The 13,881-nt window shown below is 35.0% G+C and overlaps 1 long non-coding RNA gene and 1 other non-coding gene across 6 annotated transcripts in view; both read left to right on the forward strand.

Annotated features, from left to right (window-relative positions):
- AGA-DT (AGA divergent transcript) overlaps positions 1 to 13,881 on the forward strand; it is a 388,110-nt gene that overhangs the window by 122,012 nt on the left and 252,217 nt on the right. The gene's annotated exons all lie outside the window — the stretch shown is intronic.
- On the forward strand, positions 13,455 to 13,517 carry LOC112209093 (U7 small nuclear RNA). The gene has a single exon (XR_002943763.1). It is a non-coding gene; the product is annotated as a U7 small nuclear RNA (small nuclear RNA).

Here is a 13,881-nt window from a genome sequence, read left to right on the forward strand (position 1 = left end):
TGGGCCCAGCTAAAATTTTTATTACTGTGGAAGATGTGGAGAAAGAGTTGGGAATGAAAACATGTTAACAGACTTGGAGCAAAGTTCTTTGAATGAATCAGATAAAGTCTAAAGAATGAAGGAACATGAGGTAATCAACAAAAGACCAAATGAAAGTCAGAAACAGGTTAAAAAATTCAGAAAATCATGGTTCAATTGAGTGGAAAATGCAATGAGGTAACAACAGGTAACAACAGACTTTGAGCAGAGAAGAGAGATGGCTGGAGGATGGAAATAACTTTGAATTTTTGTAGGAGATAGGTGCAAATCAGGTTCTCAAAGAGTTAAAGTTCAGTATTTTTCTGCTAACGTAACGATCCATCTCAGGAATCTTAAGTTAACCAACAATTGCCCCAAACTTGTTTCAGTTCTTCTTATGACCTTTCATTTAGATTAGTTTTAAGTAATTTATTTCCTCTGGTATTCTAATCAAATGGCTTAAAAAGGATCTCTGAGATTCCTGAAGTATGCTTGGCTGTTCAAATATTTTCCAAACAAATTAATGGACTTGCAAATCAGACAAAAGAGAAGTTAGGCTGAGACTGCATTGTGTGCTCTGTAAAGCCAGAGAATGAAAGGATGCACTGTGTACCAAGACATTGACTTAGGACAGTAAATGTGAATACACCTTCTTATAGCAACGAGCAAATGTTGGTTTAAAAATACTGGTAGCACGGCCGGGCGCGGTGGCTCACGGCTGTAATCCCAGCACTCTGAGAGGACGAGGCGGGCGGATCACGAGGTCAGGAGATCGAGACCATCCTGGCTAACATGGTGAAACCCTGCCTCTAGTAAAAATACAAAAAATTAGCCGGGCGTGGTTGCGGGCGCCTGTAGTCCCAGCTACTCGGGAGGCTGAGGCAGGAGAATGGCGTCAACCTGGGAGGCGGAGTTTGCAGTGAGCCGAGATCGCGCCACTGCACTCCAGCCTGGACGACAGAGCAAAACTCCGTCTCAAATAATAATAATAATAATAATAATAATAATAATAATAATAATGGTAGCACACTAGAGCATAACGGGAATTTTATACTGACAATTTCATTTACAGTATTTAATTCAGGAACATCTCTATGAATATAGGCACTCGATATGTTTCATACCTGTGTTCTTATACTTTGGTACCTATTCCTCATCTTTTGTAAATGGTATTTAAGACACATCGTAATATTTCTGAAGCATTCAGGGATATTTTTAAAGTGTGGGTGACGTATAAATCACCAGCTAGTTGTATCTGGTGCATTTTACTTTGTGCTTGAGAATGGCATTGCAATTCTGGCCAGTGACTATAGAGTAGTCATTTTCTAGTTAATTGGTTTTAAGAAAGTTTAATCATTACTGGAAGCACTTAGACATCAGGTTAGACTTGACGTTTATTTATTTATTTTTTTACGTTTCACCCTCTTGGTCTTTTATTCTTTTATTTTAAGTCTTGTTTTATTTTAGCATATGAAGTGAATGCAGACCATTCTAGCATTGTACATCTGGGGGACTACCATGACCTTTAGAACAGCAGCATCAGAGGAATCTGGGGAAATATATGCTTTGAACATTTAATAACACCACTGCCGTGACTTAGTGAATATTTCCATGCCTGTGTATTATGAAAATATAGCACTGGGACCATGGTTGAAAAGTTCAAAACCACAAAAGCTGAAGAATACATGGCATTTCAAATGTCTGCATTACTGTTCTGTGAGATGTTTAGTTCTCTGCTAGAGCCGGGATTATTTAAACCTCGGTCCTGTAGATTATAACAAGAACAGTTGAAACAGCGATGATTTCATATTTGAGATGACTCTATAATGTAAAATGCTTTTTAAATTCTCAAGTTTAATCAACAGTGTGTGAATGTAAATGTTGTTATAAACTCATGATCGGTGTTTTACAAATAACCTGAATTCTTTTGAACTAGCTGTGTTTTGACAGAGGTTTTTTTTTTTTTTCTTTTTTTGGTTTTTTGCTTCTCTGACAACGGCCTTTGGAAGAATGAGCTCCTTCCCCCACATCTTTATTTATTTATTTATTTTTAAGCTATGCTCAGGAAAATGAACATTTCTCCTTTGCTGTTGATAACAGCATTTACAAGGTATACAGCATATAGGGTTGTTCCAAATTCCTTCCCCAGATAACCATGCTTGCCAAATAGCTTTGACTTTGCAAAAACATTGCATTGTTGGACAAATGCCTAATATGAATCTTCCCCAAACTTTCGGTTGGGGAAGCAAATATGTGGAATAATGCTCAGAGCCATTTGCTGTTCAAAGGATTTCAGATCCTCCATCCAGCCCCACAGATACTCAGCCTTTGCCACAGTTTTAGCAGCATGCTTGGCTTTTTTGACAGCAGTAATAGCTCTTTGGCCCACTTTCTCTTCTAAACTTTATCTAAACTTCAAACTCTTTGGCTTTTCCCCCCTCTTTTGCTAAAGCTAGTGATCACATGCTGAATAAATAATCTATAGACCATGATCTCCTGTCCTGTCAGGCTTGTTACCCAAACTCTAAACCAGCGATGTCAGAAACCTGCCTGAGAAGTATTCCCAGGTAGATTTTCTAACTACCTCCCCCACTGGTTACCATCATCATTGCTTACATACTTCCAGAACTCCCTCATAGCACATTGACTATATTTGGAAGAACTAATTGGTGGTTCTGGTGTCTTTGTTAGGAAAAAGTGACACTTTTTGAAGTTAATAAAAATCTCTTCAGCTACAGCCTTTTATCAGATGTAACAAAACTTTGTTTGAACAAATATGTTCTCAGTAGTAGTGACAGTTCCTTTCTGCTTTTCCTAGCCATCAACATCTTAGGAAAGAAAATGGTAGAAGTTCCTTAATGATGTGAAATTAGTTTTTGAATAATGGTAGCTCCTGATAGAAAATTGCTTTTCAAATCAAGAACTCAATTAAATTAGGTTCCAGTTGGATTGCATCAGCATTTTTATATGTCTTTAAGTAACATATTTTTCATTTGATCTTAAGCAACTTTTAATATCTATTTCAATTCTGTACAAACATTTTTTACTATATTAACGGCTCTTGGAGGAAAGAAGCATATTTATCAAATATCACAATTAAGAAAGTGACTCTGTGATTATTCAGGTGTGACATCAGCAAAACTAAAAAGGGTTCCCTTTAGCATTTACTAACAGAATTTTCTTGAGAGGCAATGAGAAGCAGAGAGATCATGCTCTTTGGGGACAGAAAGTTTACCTGAATACAACAGAGCTTGATTTATTCAGCAGTGACTGAGAATTCAGTACAGTCTTTCAATATTTGAACGCTAGTATAAGATGTACTTGTAAAAATTTCTTTATTTCCCATTTGTAAATGTTAAAACAAACATATTCTTGTTTAGTGTGAGGGAAAAGGATAAATATAATCCATTAAATATAGTGCAATGCTGATGGGTGGCTGGGTGCACTCGCTTCTCCCTCCTCCATGATATCGTTATCTACTCTCAATTCACCCTCATTCACATAATACCTAATTGAAATACATTGATAACCTGAAGACTTAAAAAAAAAGGAATTTGGATGCCACCACTGTTTTATAAATTGTGATTTTGATAATATGGGAAAATAAAAAAAGTTTATTCATAGAAATCTACTCTGCTGCTTTTCAGGAGCCTTATTTTTCTTAATTAAATTAATTAATTAATTAATTAATTTTTTTGAGATGGAGTTTCACTCTTGTTGCCCAGGCTGGAGTGCCATGGTGTGATCTCGGCTCACTGCAACCTCTGCCCCCGGGTTCAAGCAATTCTCCTACCTCAGCTTCTTGAGTAGCTGGGATTGCAGGCATGCACCACCATGCCTGGCTAATTTTTTGTATTTTTAGTAGAGGTGGGGTTTCTCCATGGTGGTCAGGCTGGTCTCGAACTCCTGACCTCAGGTGATCCACCCGCCTCGGCCTCTTAAAGTGCTGGGATTACAGGCGTGAGCCACCATGCCTGGCCTATTTTTCTTTCTTTTAAAAATTTAGATACTTATTTTTAAATGAGAATAGAAAATATTAAGTGATCTAGTTACTTTGTTTTCTTTTTAGCCTAGTGAACTACCAAATTCGGTTGATTATTTTGCATAATCAAAAGTGATACATGAAAATATTAAATCTAAGCAGGTAGATGAATATTTGAATGAGAAGTTGTGCCAGTAGTATGTACATTAACCCAGTAAAATTTATAAATCAGTTCACTAAAAAATTCAGCTAAGCATAACTAACTTGACAATTTTGAATAGTAAGCTATTATTAGCACTTTTTCCACAAGTATATCATATTTCCAAAATATTCAGCACTAAAAATTATAAGGTTAAAATGGGACTTTATCAAATTCATAAGTATTTTGAATTCAGATGTAAAATAAATTATTTTTATTATTTGAAGCATTCGTTAATTGCACCGTTTACGCAACAAAAATGTATTGAGTTTCTTTTTTGTACCAGGCACTGTGTAAAGTATAAGTGAAGTGCGTAAAGTATTACTTTATAAAGTAAAGATAGGTGAGATGTTCATCCAGCCTTCAATGACTTTACAGAATTAAAATGTTTCTTAATTAAAAAAAGAAAGGCTTAAACCAAGTAAAAGCCCAAACTAAAGCAAACAGAAATGAACAGAAGACAAAATTCACTGAGGAATTAGCACCAATAAATACACAGGTGTGTTTTCTCACCTGTTTTGTGGGATTAAACTGAGGCAATATTTTCACGAAGTGTATTATTTAGTCTTAAGAAACCCCACGTGTTTCTTAGTTCGCATAAAAGCTGTTGAAATGGGTTAAATAAAAAGTAGTGTTCATTTCACTAGAGATCAATGACTCAACCTGACACTTGTTTCTAATGGTCAGCAAATTTTATTTTCAATGTGTGTATTACTTTTTTGTTATCGCAAACCAAAGTTTGCTAATCTTCATCAATCTCCTGGGTATTTAGTATAGTAGAAATGATTTGTTTTGAAATATCAGAGCATATGATGATGGACCTTAATTGTGTGCTGCTACAATAGAATACCACAGACTGGGTAATTTTTAATGAACAGACATTTATTTAGCTTACAGTTCTGGAGGCTGGTAAGTCCCAGATCAAGGGGCAGGCATCTTGTGGGGCCTTCTTGCTGTGTCATAACATGGCAGAAGGGACGACATGTGCAAGAAGGAGGAAGAGAGAGAGAGCAGGCACTCGCAGGCACTTGAGAGAGTGAGAGAAGGGGTCTGAACTCATCCTTTTATAAATAAGCCAGTCTCTCAATAATGACATTAATCCTTTTAGGAGGGTAGAGCCCTCATGACCTGATCACCTCTTAAAGGTTCCATCTCTCAACTCTGTTGCATTGTGGATTATGTTTACAACACATGAACTTTGGGGGACTCATTGAAACCACAGAAGTGACCTATGTTTAATCTTTGTACTATGAAATTTTCCTTAAAAAATTAAATCTAAAAAATTGTAGCTAATAGGTGAAGAATTATCTTATTATCACACTGTTATAAATTGTATTTCTTTATTGCTAATGAGGTTCAAATAGTTTTTTGTTTTATTTTTCATTAACACATAATGATTGTTTATAAAATAATTAAATTTTTAAAATACTATCTTTAAGTCTTTGTGTTGAAACTAAAGACCAAAATACAAATATTTAAATTGGAATGACCTGGATATATAAATATGAAATTGAGGACTTAGATCCTGATGGATTAAAATGGGTTGGCAAATTTCTTCTGTAAAGGACCAGATAGTAAATATTTAAGGCTTTGCAGGCCATATGATCTCTGTCCCAGCTACCTAACTTTTGTAGTACTGAGAAATCTTCCACCAGCAGTGCATAAATGAATAGACATGGATGTGTTCTTTTTTTTTTTTTTTTTTTTTTTTTGAGATGGAGTCTCACTCTGTCACCCAGGCTGGAGTGCAATGGCGCGATCTCGGCTCACTGCAAGCTCTGCCTCCTGGGTTCAAGCGATTCTCCTGCCTCAGCCTCCGGAGTAGCTGGGATTACAGGCACCCACCACCACGCCAGGCTAATTTTTTCTATTTTTAGTAGAGACGGGGTTTCACTGTATTAGCCAGGATGGTCTTGATCTCCAGACCTTGTGATCCACCCACCTCAGCCTCCCAAGGATGTGTTCTAATAAAACTTTCTTTATACAAACAGGCTGGGTACTGGATTTGGCCTAAAGGATATAGTTTCCCAATCCCTGGATTAAAACATACATTGAGTGGATAGGCATTTATGTTAACCATAAATGTGACTGTGTCTTTGCTGATGAGTCATTGCTTCAAAGACTGAGATTCATTAACTTTTGGGAAGACACAAGCTGCTTGTTTCTCAACTCTATTTTAAGGAAATAGATTGCACTTCTTTCTTTCTCATAATCAGATAGGGATCATGTTGTACTTACTGCAGCTCTGCCAAGGAATCGGTTTTTTATATCAGTGCTTCATCCAATTCCCGCCATGGCATGTTTGGAAAAGAATCATATTTATATTAAATACTTGGGCAAATGGCTGAGGCTGCTTATGGATGAGGATTTTGATTATGCCCTTTAAATTCAAAGAATTATCACAGTATTCTCACTTCCTTCCCAATTCTTCTTTTCCTCTCCCCCACTTTTTTTTGCGGCCCAATTCTTTGCAGGCTTGAGTTCCTCTAAATATACCCCCCCAAAATGAAGGTGACAAACATTTGCCAGAAATGAGATGAGATGCTGCGGTACATTACTTTTACATATTTTAGTGAGCCCATCTATTTTCATTTTTGTAAAGAAACCAGGAAAAATAAGAGATTTTCTAAGGCCTTATTCAGGATTAAATTTACATATTTACATATGATATCTATCTTTTAAAATCTGAAAGAAGTCTCTTTTTCTGGAGTCTTCCTTGTCCTCTGAACCCTTTTCCCTCATGTTCGGTTACTTGTTTATAAAATAATGTCCGCGATCTCAACTTTTTCTAGAGGAAAGTGGGCTCAGAAAAATAAGTTTGAAAAGTACAGCAGAATCTCCTCTCGTTAATCCTCAGAATCTGTACGAGTCACAGTAAATTATATTTGATGCTGAAACAAACAACCTCACAGTAAATTATATTTGATGCTGAAACAAACAACCCAAAATTTCTGTGGCTCGCCAAGTTAAGAATATATTTATCACAGACATTCCAGTCTGATGATTCAGGTGACAGTTAAGTTCAGGCAGAGGTGCCAGAACTTCATGCATTAAGCAAACTCGGCACCTCTGTTCAGCTAGTGGCTCTTAGGCTCTGAAGTTGTCTATAGACGAGGGACTAGAGAGTGAAGCTGGAAGATCTGAATGTAGCCAACACTACTTCTGCCCACGTTTATCTGGGGACCCAGTTACGTGGCCCCATGTAATGGTAAGTGAGCATGGGCAATATAATGTAGCTAATTGCATAGAGGAAAAGGAAACAAGGCTTGGAGAATAAAATCATTGTTTCAGCCCTAGCCACCAAAACAGGTTTTCCACGAAGCTGATGTTTATACAGGCATGCAGTTCCTACTTGGTGTATGCTACCTGCAACATCATCTTCTCATACTCAAGGAGAAGCACAGGGAAAAGTACATAAACCTCTGAATGAAATGGTGGAAACTATAATTCTAAAACTCTGAGAGAAACACCAACAAGGGGAATAGGGCTGAGCTTAGGTCTCAAGACTACAACTGTGAATTTGACTATAAACTCTCAAGGACAACAACCAAGTGAAGGATGTATTGTAGATAAAATCATGTTTAGTTGTAGAGATTTTACAGACATACATTCATGTCAACTGCCAGAACTCTAAGTGGTAGGAACCAGTCTGCTATAACAGATCAAATGAAAACGGTTTAAAAATGAGCACGATGATTAATAGATATGTATTTGATTAATAGGTCTGTAGGATATGTATTTGATTAATGGGTCTGTAGGATACGTATTTGATTAATAGGTCCATACACACACATATGGATGCCCAGGCATACCCCATACTCTACTTCTTTCTCATGCTTTCAAACTCAACTTTCACATGAAAAATTCTTTCTTATATCTTTTCCCCTTGACTGCAGTATTCATGATATATGATATACTGGCACCTTTTAATATAAAGGCCATCAGGAACATTTTTGAGAATTATGGATGTAAGCAATGCCACAGAGTGTCCTTTAATTTTTTAAGGTTACAGTGGTGAGCTACTTCAAATAGTCCTGTTTGCTTATATAAATCAAATGAAAACATTGGTGAAAATATACACAATCAGATGATATAGGTTATTAATCCAGATTTTTTAATGTTCAAAAAGTGATCTACTATTTTTCAGAAGTATTTTATAATTTTAGTACAGCTGGCAGTTGAAACTTACCATTACATTTCCTGACTCAAAGCATTAGATACAAACTCATTTTTTTAATCTATAGACATGAATTTAAACCATTTTCTAGTGACTAGATATTGTTGCTGGAACATGTGGAGCTTAACAATAAAGTAAGCATTACATAGCCTTTAATAAACTGTGATTCTGTTTCATAATGTTTTGATGCCATAGATTATCAGAAAATGGTATTAATATTCTTTCCCAAAATAACATTCATAAAACTTTCCCAAATTGCTTTTTAACTCAAACCTTTTATTTGATGCATTAAAATAATGTTTATTGGAGGGTTTTTTTTTTGGATGAAATTGAGACTTTCAGGGTTATTTTTTTAAACAAAGTAAGCTCATTTATTTAAAACTCACCACAAGCTGTAATTTGCACACACTCATACGCAAAAAAAGCCTGGACAGCTGCACTGGTGACATAGGTACATCAAAAAGATCTGAATTATCTATGTGACAAAACTTCTGAAAAGCCTTTTTTCTTTGCATCTGTTTTAAACCGTTCTTTTCTATTCCTGCATCATTTCTCAAATGCCACCCATGCTATCTCCATCCCTGCTTTCCTGATCTTCCTTTCCCTGCTCTATTTTTTCTATAGCACTGATCATCTTTTAATAGATAATACAAATTGCTTATTTGTCATGTGTGTTGTTTATTGTCAATTTCCCATTCTAACTTGCAAATTCCATGGGTAGGTATTTTTGCCTGTCCTGTTCCCTGATGTATTCCAACCACCAGGAACAGTGTTTTCTCCATGTCTATTTCTATACTGAAATATGAATCTAACTACAAGTATTACTTGCTTAACCTTTATGTGTGATTCGTCTTCTTTTTGCTCACAGCAACAACAGCAAAGATCATCCCAACTGTCTCTTACATTCAGATGGTTAGTAGCTCTGATGACTATGGGTTGCCTCCACCAAAGTTAGAACCTGCTGTTTGAGTCTAAGGACCTTGGACCCAGCAGTCCATTATTCTTGTGCACACCAGAGTTACCACTGAAACTACTCTTCTATGATTCTAAGTGTTTGATCACTAATGCACTTAATTCCAAATTAATTTGAAAAAAATCCTTAATTCCTTTTGAAGTCATCTCAAATCATTTTGGAAACAGGGTCAATATAAGTAAATGCATAAATCTGCTGTTGAATTACACTTTCTTTTTCTACTTAATTTACGTTTTTTGCTAAGGAACCACTTTTCCTTACAAGCAGTATCAAGATTCTTTTATTTCAAAGAACTGTAGCATTGTGCAGATCTCATGTTTTCCTCATCTACCATTCATTTTTATGCAAATGCAAATTAGTCTACTTAAAATAAACACCAGGAACAGCTTTGTAGGGGATGATATCTCCTTGAAAGTGCACCAGACGTCTCTAGGCAAGCAGGAGGAGGTCTGAGGGCTTTGATTTCTCCTGTTTCTGTAGCACTATTGTTCTCTACACTTTCCCCACTAAGGGCTGCCTCCCTTAGGTTACTAACAGCTATAGCATTATCTTTCCTTCTGTAGTACAAGCCCTGAAGCAGCTGCTGTCATACTCTACAGCAGTGTTTTCCAATCTTGGAGCATGAAATCTGACAGTATACAGTAGTTGATTAAACTAGCTTTATTTGTTTTTTAAAAATCAGAACAGCATAGTATAGAATATAATAAAATGGAACAGACTAGTATGGAACAGAGTAAGATGTATCAGAATACTCAGTAAGGTTAAGTATCACTTCATTAAGTAGTAATTTCTTATCATTTAATATCTATAATATACATGTATTATAGAATCAACAAAGAGAGTGCCATTATTCTAGGTTAGGGATTCTTAACCAAAAACCTATGATATGGGCTTTAGAGTTTTCATAAATCTCTTGAAATTGTACATATATTTGTGCTTATGTATGTTTTATATATGGATGTACAGACTATATATGTATATATACATATGTGTGCACCTATATATGTATATATAGTATGCATATACATATATTTTATTTCTTTATACATACAGTCACGTGCTGCATAACTGTGTTTCCAGCACCAATGAACCACATATATGACGGTAGTCCCAAAAGATTAGAATCTTGTATTTACACTCTACCTTTTCTATGTTTAGTTATGTTTAAGTACACATATGGCCATTATGTTTCAATTGGTATTCAGTAATGTGCTGTATGGGCATATAGCCTAGAAACAATAGGCTCTACCATATAACCTTGGGGTGTCGTAGGCTATTATACCACCTGGGTTGATGTAAGTGCCCTCTATGATGTCTGCACAACCATGAAGTGTCTAATGAGGCATTTCTCAGATCATATCCCTGTCACTAGATGACATATGACTGGAGATTGTTTTTAGGGACAGAATCGTAGCTGCTATCAAGCTTTCAAACTGGGCTTGTAACCTCTAAGTTTAGGAACTTCAGTTCTAGGAAAAGATATTCTCACTAGAGAAGTTCATGAATCAGGAATTCCCAAAGTCAATTAGCATCCAGTGGAGTTTTCTGCTATTCTTCCATACCAGAGCGGGCCATATTCTGTTGGTTTATTTTTTGAGAATTGTTAATCTTAAATAATAGATGAATTTGACCAGGTTATAAAAATCTCTTCATGTTAAGGTAATTCCTTCCTTGTCACTTAAAATTCACTCAATAAAAGTACTGGTTGGATATTTTTCATGTCCAGGCCATATCTCGGAACTTAAGAGACTTACAGATTAATAATGAACATTTGTTTATAAAGTCCTGGCTGCTAGGCATAGTTCTAGTAGATTTCACAAGGTTATTTTAGTACTTAACAAAAACCTTGAGGAAAAGGTATTATCATCCTCGTACAAGGAAACAGAAGCTTGGAGAGTTTCTGTTAGAGACAGATACATAAATTCACCAGCTTGGTAAGACACAAAGCTATGATTGGAAACTGTGTCTTCTAATGTGTTTTCCAGATGCATGTAAAATGAATGGATTTCTAAGAAGGTGAATCCTTTCACTATGTCTGTCATACTTATTTTACATTCTGTGTTTAGGTCGTTATTAGTACCATTGGATCAAATATGTCACTGAAAGTGATCTGTTAATTTGTTGTTCAAACTGGTACACATTAGAATGCGAAAAGGTGCTCTACTGGTAATTACTATAGTCTCGGGCAAATCGGAATAGATGGTTACCCCAAATGACGCTAGAGAATCGTGTTGGTTTTCTCTAGGGCTTCTTAGTGGTCTAAGAACAGCAGATTTGTATTTGCTGTATAGTCTGGTTTTACCACATGAGCAATTCATTTGTATCGTATTCATCTGTGGATTGATTTGTGTAATTCTACCATAATTTTCCATTGGTCAAATATGTCCTTGTTTCACTATAGATTTCTTAGTTAAATAAAGTTCAGAAATGATAAAAGAATTGAGCTACATATTTAAATGTCTGATTTTCTGATATATAGTCACCATATCCAGGAATTATTCCAACTTTCAGTATAGATGTTTTAACAATTATTGAACAAAAGTAATTAAAAATTATGTATAATTTTCATCATTGATTTTAAGGATATTATATATCACTATAATAGTAGAAATAATTTTTTACTTGTAGTAAAAAGATGTAGTCTTGAATCTTGGCTATATAATTCAGTCTTTGAAACTTTGAACAGTAATTCATGTCTTTAAATAAGAGCTTTCTCATTTTTAAAAGGATATACAAGTTTCTGCTGTAACACCTCAGAGGAACACTGTAAATACTAAATAAGATAATATGTGAGTGCTTTGGAAATTGTAAAGAACTTTAAAAAATGTATGTCTGTAGGTGTATATATTTACATATATACATTTTGATGTCTACATTCTCATCTACATTAAAGCTTAAATTATTTTGCTTTATAGATTTTAGCTAATATTTTAAAACAAAATAACTATACATAAACAAAACCTTCTATAGCTTTAAAGTAATAATTTAAAAACCCCACCAAGGAAAGTAATTTCTAATTTACTTCATGGAGCTGTTTCCTAAAAACGCCCTGAAGATGGCACAATAAGTACATTTTGGTGCAAATATTACTAAAGAAGTTGTAAGAAAAATATATTTGAGGTTAAAACACTAAATTTAAAACAAGCCTTTTGTAAGTTTGTGGAAAAGAAATAGTTTCTGAGCCTTTTAACCAATGCCCATTGTTTTAATGTTACAGAAGTCATTTGTTTCATTGCAGTTTAAGGAGCACTACAAACAGGTAGCTAGTCAGAAAACTGATATTGTCACATGTTACTGACAAGAGTCAGGTTAGTTCATGTTGCACAGTTTTATCAATAAATTTACCCTTGTAATTGTAAAACAGCTGATAAGCTCATCTGTTATCTTCTGCATAATGTACAATCTGTATCTAAATGCCAGTTTTTATTAGGCATTATGGGGATAAGGACTAGCAGAGAGAAAAGTTGAAAAATATCTGTTTTATTAAAATATAAAATACAGTAGGCCCTATTTTTAGAAAAAATATTAGACAGTTATAATGATTTCTGTGGGGTTGTAATACTTACAAGTTTTAAAAATATACATCTATATAATAGGCCAACTATATATTTTACGAAGATGAAGTAGAATTCACGAAATGACAGTTAGTAGAAATAAAGGTTCCTTTGGAAATACACAGGTGTGAGAATATTTATGCTCTATCTATTTGAGTATCAGAGGTTACTGTTCTCAGCCATCTCTGTGACTTACTTGTTTCTCTGTCACACACATATTAAATACTTATAATATGTATAATGTAGTCTCTACCTATTAAGGATTTAAAATCTAAATATGACCAATTATATATTCATATGCATACACATATAAATGTTACACATAAATTAATGTTATATATTGGTTGTAAATACATGTCCATACACATTCACTTACTCACGTTAAATAAATACCTAGGTGAAAAATAGGTTTTGTAATTAAATTCATATCTAAATCCTCGAAGGAAAGAGTTTGTGTTTTTATGGGTGTTGGCAAATTGTGTCTCACTGGAAGGGACTTCTTTAACTTACCTTTTGAGAACTGAACTTTAGTCCCAACAAAACTGATTTATTAGTGTTATAACTCTTCTATAATTTGTGTAGCAGGTTTTCCGGTCTTCACTAGAAAAACTCATAAGGATACATTAAACAAAATGATTTATTATGGCATTCTTAGAGCACTGAGATACTAGAGGAGCATAAGAAATTTTGACAATTTGGAAGTTAATTACAATTTTTTTTCTGTGTCAATATCCCAAGGCCTGTTGATTTTTTTTCAGGATCAAAAGCGATATGATTTTTGGCTATTAGTAAATCACGGAAATGTCAATATAGTCTTTTCAATTTAGATGGATTGCTAAAAATTAAAGTGATATGAAGTTATAGCATTTGGGACTTCATCAGTTTATAAATTAGGAACTGAGGCCGGGTGCAGTGGCTCATGGCTGTAATCCCAGCACTTTGGGAGGCCGAGGCTGGTGGATCACCTGAGGTCAGGAG

The sequence above is a fragment of the Pan troglodytes genome, chromosome 3 (assembly GCF_028858775.2).
Source record: "Pan troglodytes isolate AG18354 chromosome 3, NHGRI_mPanTro3-v2.0_pri, whole genome shotgun sequence".
NCBI classification, from domain to species: domain Eukaryota; kingdom Metazoa; phylum Chordata; class Mammalia; order Primates; family Hominidae; genus Pan; species Pan troglodytes.